The sequence below is a fragment of the Equus quagga genome, chromosome 9 (genome assembly GCF_021613505.1).
Source record: "Equus quagga isolate Etosha38 chromosome 9, UCLA_HA_Equagga_1.0, whole genome shotgun sequence".
Taxonomy (NCBI): domain Eukaryota; kingdom Metazoa; phylum Chordata; class Mammalia; order Perissodactyla; family Equidae; genus Equus; species Equus quagga.
This window is the reverse complement of record NC_060275.1, coordinates 63,715,644-63,723,815: the sequence shown is the minus strand read 5'-3', so window position 1 is coordinate 63,723,815 and position 8,172 is coordinate 63,715,644. Positions and strand designations below refer to the sequence as shown.

General features: G+C 38.2%; 1 pseudogene; it reads left to right on the top strand.

Moving 5' to 3' along the window:
* The first annotated feature begins 3,720 nt into the window (after nucleotides 1-3,720).
* Nucleotides 3,721-4,686, top strand: LOC124244565 (olfactory receptor 2H1-like; annotated as a pseudogene).
* The last annotated feature ends 3,486 nt before the right edge of the window (nucleotides 4,687-8,172 follow it).

The following is an 8,172-nucleotide window of genomic DNA, read 5'->3' as shown; positions in this document are numbered from 1 at the left end:
TGTAATCGATTTCAGACTGACAAAGAATATCATCTTCATCCTTTCTATTTCCTTTCTTCCCTATTATATTTGCAATGACTAGCACAGAGATGGTCGCACAAATGAACATTTGTGGAGTGAATTAATAAATGAATGAATATCAAAATTTTTAGCATAAATAATCACTAAATCAATTGCTTAATTGAGTTAATAAGGGATGAATTGAAAATAGTCAACTGAAAACTGTTAAATTGTAGTCAATTCATTTACTGAAAACAAAGAAAGTGTTTTTTAATTCTCTAGGCCTTTACAGCATTTCTAGACGGGCAGTTAATTCCCTGTAAGTACACAAGGCCCCAGGGAATTCTTGAGAAGCCCATTTCCTTCTATGCTCCTCATACTCTTTCCTTCAAGAGAAGAAGTGTTCACACCTTTTTTGACCTCTCTGAACGACGACGCAAAGCCATATATTCAACTCAGGAGTCACTAGGAAGCAGAGTGCCTGAAAAAAGACCTCAGAGAAGGGAGATCTGCTGATTCCTTCAAAACAGATTTATTTGTTACCCGACTCTGCCACTGACTTGCTTTCCAACCAGGTAAGCTACTTACATTTCAGAGATGGAAGAGTTAGAAAATAAAAAAGAAAAAAATCAGATTTTCATACATTCTGAAAGTACAGCATTTCCCTGGATTTGAAGAGAACATGTGTTACATTCTGTGGAATTTGGTGGAACAGGGGGTTTTTAAGATGCACAAATCATCACTGTGCTCTTTTCAGCCTCAACGATCCTGCTCTGTAAGTTTATTGTTGAATTTGTAAGTTAAAACATACACATGCAAACCCCTTACTGTTTTTATAACTGGGTCCAGAAATTTTACTGCACACTATTACATTGGTCATATCACGACAGTGAATTTAAAAAATTCCTCATATTGAATGTCATAAAGAGTTAGGTAGTGGATTTTTTAGTAAGAGATTGTTTTATAATAAATCCTAGAGTTGAATTATTCCGTGCCTTTGAGCATTTTACATATGCTGATCTGAACTGAAGTAGGGTCAGCCATAAGGAGGTTATGGCCTATTTAACTAAAACTTACATGTTAAGCTGCTTATTAAATATTACTTACTTACATAATTGGGAATATCTAGTGTCATAACCTGATGAAAATAGAAGATGGACAGATCGAGGCAGAGAGAGAAAAAGAGAGGACAGAGAGAAGGAGAGAGATGCTTCCTCGTCCAGATTGGTTAACTTTGGGCAATAACAATGACAATGAGACATGTGACTCTGTGCCTGACAGTAAAAGAACTCTTGGAAAACACAGTGAGCAAAATTCCCATTGTGCTTCAGTGAACTGAAAAGGGTTCTACATAAAATACTCTGAAAATTTAGTAATAAATTAGGACTAAACTGTAGATTCTCTTTGCACATTAAAAAAATCAAATTGATTAAAAATTTAGATGCCATAAATGAAACTATAAAATAACTAGAAAAATATCTAGATAATGATAAACTTGAATCATGAACAAAGACATTGACGAGAACATCACAGAAAGTAAAATTAAGATTTGAAAAAAGAGAAAAGTCTCTAAGGAGAAGAAAAAGAGATAAATCATATTAAATGATCCTTTTTAACTGGGGAATTCACTTGGGTAGTATGACAAATCAGACAGCAAATGCCAGTAAAATATGATAATCCTTTACATATTAATTAGTAAAATATAAACAGTTTAAAACAGTAGTGCATTCTGAGTCAAGTGAAGGTAAGCTGATGAAGAAACCTGGAATCTGAGAGAAATGAGCAGTGACACAGTTTGATGAAACAGAATGGACATTCTGTGGTGAAATCAGGGAGCTTTGGAGCTTAGAATAGAGGAGCTGAGTTCCGTTGAGACATCTGACCACACACAGCGCACAGGGACCTCACTTTCCCAGCTGCGAGGGGCTTCTCAGAGCGGACACACTTCCCCAACAACAGACTCTGCTTTTCCCGTTCCCCACAGGGTGTGACGACCCTCCTCTGTTCTTCCATCCTCCATTGTTATCCTCAATTATAATGCCCTGACTTTTTTCCCTTTAGATTTATCTTCAAAAATAGCTAAATCTTTATGCTTTATTTGCTCATTTCTTCTCTTGCTTTCTCTGTCTCCCACGGGCCTATGAGCTCAAGAAAAGCATGGATCTTCTCTCTCTTATTCACAGTGTATTCCCACCTCAGAGCACAGTGCCTGGCTTATGGTAGGCACTGAATAAACACAAATGAAGTTGCTACTGGATAGAAGTCTACCATAGTGTTCTTTTGCCTGCTTTCAAAATTAAATTTTCACAATATATAAACTCAGTTTCCTTTCACCTAATATCAATTTTTGTGCCCCATGTACCTCACATTCTTGATATCTTATAAACTATGCTAAAGTTTCTGGAAGTCAGAAAATTAATATTTCAAGACAACGTTCCTCAATACAGCACTCCAGTTTAGTATTATTTGGTAATGCTTCTGTACTATCTTCCCCCCTCTGCTAACAAAGCAAAGCTTTGAAATAATGAGTTTATGACTATGTAAGTTTGTTTCATTTCCTTTTTAAATTATGACTCTAGATTAAAATTTATTTATAATGTCTAATTTATTATTGAGGAGATGACAACGGATATTTGTGGGGTGAGAATTAGACGCATTTATATTGTTTAATGTTCAGTAGTTTTATAGTGATTCAAGTTTTGTGCTGAAATGTCACAAGCTCAATTATATTGTTAACCCTAAAGCTTGGATCTAAATCTCCTGAGATGGGAGTTATCACAGCCATTTTTCAGATAAGAATAGTGCTTTGGAATTTTTATTTGTTTACTTACAGTTATATTACTTTAGGGAGCCGGTCCCATGGCTGAGTGGTAAGTCCACACGCTGTGCTTCAGAGGCCCAGGGTTTTGCAGGTTGGGATCCTGGGCAGGGACATGGCACTGCTCATCAGGCCATGCTGAGGCAGCATCCCACATAGCAGAACCAGAGGAACTCACAACTAGAATATACAACTACATACTGGGGGGCTTTGGGGAGAAGAAAAAAAAATATTGGTAACAGATGTTAGCTCAGGTGCCAATCTGAAAAAAGAAGATACATTACTTTAGCGAAGGCAAAAGAACCAGGTGTCCAACCTAGGTTTGCCTCACCTATAAACTGGCATGTCTCCTATCCCAAGGTGGTTCTTCTGACACTCAGAAAATGATTTATGCTTAGGGACTTATTGTTCAGAGTCTAAATTGGTAGCAGAAGAGCCTTGTTTCTGGGATAGTCTCCATTTTATGTGTTCCTATTAACATCTCCAAACAGTGCAAATAATACTTCCTATGGCAGGGGCTACATATTTTAAAGACAAAACTTTCTGTTCAACATTTCATTCCAAATATTTTAGAAGCTACTACATATATGGATGAAATAGAAACATGAAAATGATCTAAGATAATTATGTGAGGTAGTCCACTGTGGATTTCGAGATGACGTAATTTAGAGATGAATTCCAAAAAGTACTGTCTTACAAATATTCCTTTTGTATAAAAAACAAAGCCCTAAGAAAGAGATTGTAACTTATTGCACTAAAGTAAGGGAAAACATCCGTATGCTACATGTGCCAGATCCCCTGGAAAACTAGTCTTTATGAAAATAGAGACATTTATTTATAAAATCTGTTCACGAAATCTCGCTTACAATTATGTCCAAACCACAATGCCAAAAGCAAGAGGAATGATCAACAAGAGTTTTCCACTGGGCTTCATTCTTCTTGGTTTCTCTGAGTGGCCACAACTGGAAATGGTTCTATTCTGGATTGTAATCCTCTTCTACATCATGATTGTTCTTGGAAACTTGACCATCATCCTGCTGTCTTGCATGGACCCTCATCTCTACACCCCCATGTACTTCTTTCTTAGCAATCTTTCCTTCTTGGAGCTCTGTTTCACCACAACCACTGTGCCCCAGATGTTGTTCAACTTGTGGGGGCCAGATATGAGCATCACCTACACAGGCTGTGCCATCCAGCTCTGTGTGTTTCTGTGTCTTGGTGCCACTGAAGGCTTCTTGCTGGTCGTGATGGCCTTTGACCACTGTGTTGCTATCTGCCAGCCTCTGCGTTATACCATCATCATCCATCCGTCATTCTGTTGGAAGTTGGTGCTCACGGCCTGGCTGTCTGGCCTGATGGAATCTCTGATATAATCTTTCATCACATTCCAGCTGCCCTTCTGTACCCATCACTACCTGGATGACTTTCTGTGTGTGGTTCCTGCCCTCATACGCTTGGCCTGTGGAGCGACCTCTGCAAATGAATGACAGATGACTGTCTCTGCTGTCCTCTTCACCATTGTGCTGGTGGGATTGATCTTGACTTCTTATGGCTACATAGCTCAAGCTTTAGGGAAAATCCAGTCTGAGGAGGGAAGGCGGAAAGCCATTGTTACTTGCTCCTCCCACCTTATCGTGGTCTTCATGTTTTATGGGACAGTGGCAATGGTTTACATAGACCCTAAAAACCACTTTGCTTCAAAATATGGCAAGTTCTTCACCTTCTTCTACACTGTTGGCACACCTTTGTTGAACCCTCTCATCTACACTCTGAGGAACAAAGACGTGAAGGATGCCCTGCAAAGACTGATGAAGAATGGGATTAGCTTACAAAAAAGTACACGATCAATGTTTTGTACTAGAAAGTAAATTGAAAATTACGACATTCTCCCACTCTACATAAAAAAGAAGCTCTGATGTGCCACTAAAATGTTAGGTTTAGTAAAAGAGGGTAATTTATGACATTCTCTATCCCTATATCTCACTTGTCATTTTGTTAAAAAAAGTAGAAAGTACAAATGTAATATCAGTATTTGGTCAATAATAAATTTTCAAAGTATACTGGCTAAGGAAGAATAATATTTTCAGAATTAACTGTTGAGGAACATATATTATTATTTCTCAAGCAATATAATCACCACGAATAGAATATTCTAGAGTTAGCAAACTGAAAACTTATAAATTATCTTTTATTTCAGTTTTCAGAAAAAAATTTGGAGAACAATATATCATGAATTCTTTTATTCAAGCCAGATAGAGGGACATTTCCCTGGAGTTTTTCTAGATCCCTCCTACATATGCAACGCTTCCTTTTAATTTGGTTAGGAGAATGAAAAGTTGGCTACATGGAAGAGATTCTACTTCCTTTTTTTTCACTTTAATATCTTCTTTTGAATTTCAGAACATGGTGCTTCCACACTGAGGTGTCTCAGAGGTATTCAAATCCAGAAGAGTTGTGAGCATTCTTAGTCCTGGAGACAGATTTCTAAATTTAATTTAATCTATGTGTGATTACAAATAAGCTAAATATTTGGTCAAGTCTGTTTTTCTATCTTTGTAAAATAACGGCCATTTATAATTACAAAGTAATTATAGGAAAACCTGAGGGCCTTATGGGTACTCAGTGTTAGTACCTTTGATGGGAAATTATAGAATCAAAATTCTAACTAAATCCAAGTGAGTTTTGCAAATACTGTTCCTATATTAAGGATGCATCCAGCAATTTTGAACAATGAATTGAGTTGGATATTTCCATTAAGGCTTGCAGAATCTTTTCTAGGCTCTTTTTCTTTTAGAAATACCAACCATAACATATATTTGCTTTAAGTACATATCCATTTTTAAGACATATCAGTTCTCTAATTCATCACAGCATCTTTGGGTGGCTTAACAAATGTTATTACTGATACAGTTAACTAACGCAGAAGTCTAAGAGTGATGTTGATGGCAAAATGTATGGAAAGTCGATGGCTTTGGGCTAGGGGCCAAAATTAATACTGTTTAGAAGAGACTCTTATAAAGTTTGAATGGACATATTAACCAGGATATATAAATGGATATCAAATTAAGAACAGAGATTAGGGCTGGCCCCGTGGCCTATTGGTTAAGTTCAGCACACTCTACTTCAGTACCCTGGGCTAGTTCCCAGGCCTGGACTTACAGCACTGGTTGACGGTCATGCTATGGCAGCAACCCACATACAAAATAGAGGAAGCAGTTAGCTCAGGGTGAATATTCCTCAGTCAGAAAAAAAAAGGCCAGTTTGGGAGCACATGACTCTCTGGGGCAGTGTCTTGTACTTCGGGTTTGGCATTCCAAAGTTCTTGGTCCTTAGGATGTCTCCATTTCCACATGTGATCCCATGAAGGAGAGGAAAGGGCTGCAGGGCCAAGTTCTGACAACTAAATACTCTTTCCTAGTTATCCATGTTACTTCCTCTCCCGTTTCGTGGGTCATGGGAAGTCAGGTGGCCATATATAACTTCAAGTAAGCAGAGTTTTTAGATTTTCCCTTATCTCCAAATGTGGAACAGAACTGGGTGATGGTGAACCATAAAATGTGTATTTTATGCATAAAAAGACAGGGCTGAGAGACTCAGTTTCTTGGAGATGAGAAGGGCAAGCGATGTTTTATTCGTGAGCTGAGGGACAAGTAGGAGTTCCTTTTTCAAAGTAGTTTTATGGAATGGGTGTTTTCATAAAAACCTAAGAAAATTTTTGAGAAGGACAATGCATGTTGAACTGTCAGCTCACTCAATAAAGTGGCAACTATATGTTTTGCTTTGCTGTTTCTCTTCTCACTCACTTACTATTTACACTCTTTTTGTCCTCCCAACATTCACTTAATTCTTGTTAAAGTAATATTATTTATTCCACTTCTTTCCATGGTTAAAATCTTTCTCTAATAACTGGTCATCCTGTTAGTCCTATTAGCTGTTTTAATTGATACTTTTCATTTGCAGTCCCCTCACAGAGCACAAATTGAGTCAATGTTCCTAAGCAAAAGGATCAGAGTAGAGGTAAGAGTTACAGAACAGATAGAATTTTTATTATTATTGTTAATTATTTAGACACAGGCCCATTGTGCAATGTGCCCCAAGCAACCTTGGGCAAATTCAAACTGACTCTGGCCTTTCCTTACTAAAATATTTAAAACAGTGAAAATCACCTTTTATCAAAAAAAAAAAAATTAGAAAAGCATCACTGATATTATTCAGGCTGGAAACATACAGACAGAACATTCAATCTCCAAACAGCAGAGTACAGATAAATATTCATCAAGATAGACCATGTCTTGAGCCATGAAATAAACCTTAACAAATTAAAAAAACTTGGAATTACACTCTTGGTGTAGTCACAGCAGGATTTCGGGGAAACTCACTGGAGACCACCTGGAATCTACACTGAACCAGCATTTGATAGCATAGGGGCCCACTGAGCACCTCCTGGATCACTGACTTCTTCAGGTCACACTGGTGAGTTCTCCTGAAACTCAGACTTCCTTATTTTAAGTTGACACTCCAGAGTTGATATGAGTTGTTTTAAGGTCTTAAGACTAGGTCTCTTATGGGGGTACTGGTACAGACCATAGGTAAGAGGAACCTAGGGGAATTCCTAGGCCAGGGGAGCCTAGAAGGAAATTTGGAGTGAATGGGGAAGGGTGACCTTTTAAATTTGGCTTTAAATTGGAAAGAATTGTGTCTATAAAGTCTGAAAAAATTACTTGATAGAGAAATGAGAGACTGGACACATCCAGCTCCAAAGAAAAGGGGCATTCTCCTCTCAGCTGAAAAGACATGCTTAGGCAGCTGAGGACCTCAGTGGGAGTGTTGGAGGATCAGAAGCCTCGTGATGTGTGGCAGCCCCTTGGGGAACTCACCAACATTCACATTAGTTAAGTATGGGTTCATCCAGGGAAGAACAATGGGCTGCTCACCCACACTCTGAGCCCCCCACACTGTTTTTAGATTGCCTGAGGGAGAAACTGAGGCACATAAGGGGGTGTTTATAACTTTTCTCTAGGAAGCAATGCTCAATGAGCAGTACATCTCTGACCCATTACACCATCCTTAGATGTTTTTTGCACTATGTAGCAAACCAAACTTTAAAAAAATGGGAAATCAAGGTTCCAGAAATCCTTACCAGTTCCCAAATGGGCAGCCTCTCCTCTGAACACTGGTTGGCTTCATGCTTCGACTTGCAATTGCTTAACAAAAGGATGAATACTCCCATCTCAGATTACTGAAAGAAAGAAAGCAAAAAAACTGGGAAAAGTGGTTTTCGCAGCCATGGTGTGCTACAAGAACACCCTAGCCCAGAAAACTAAGGTAAACCTTTGTTGTATCTGTCTCTTTGT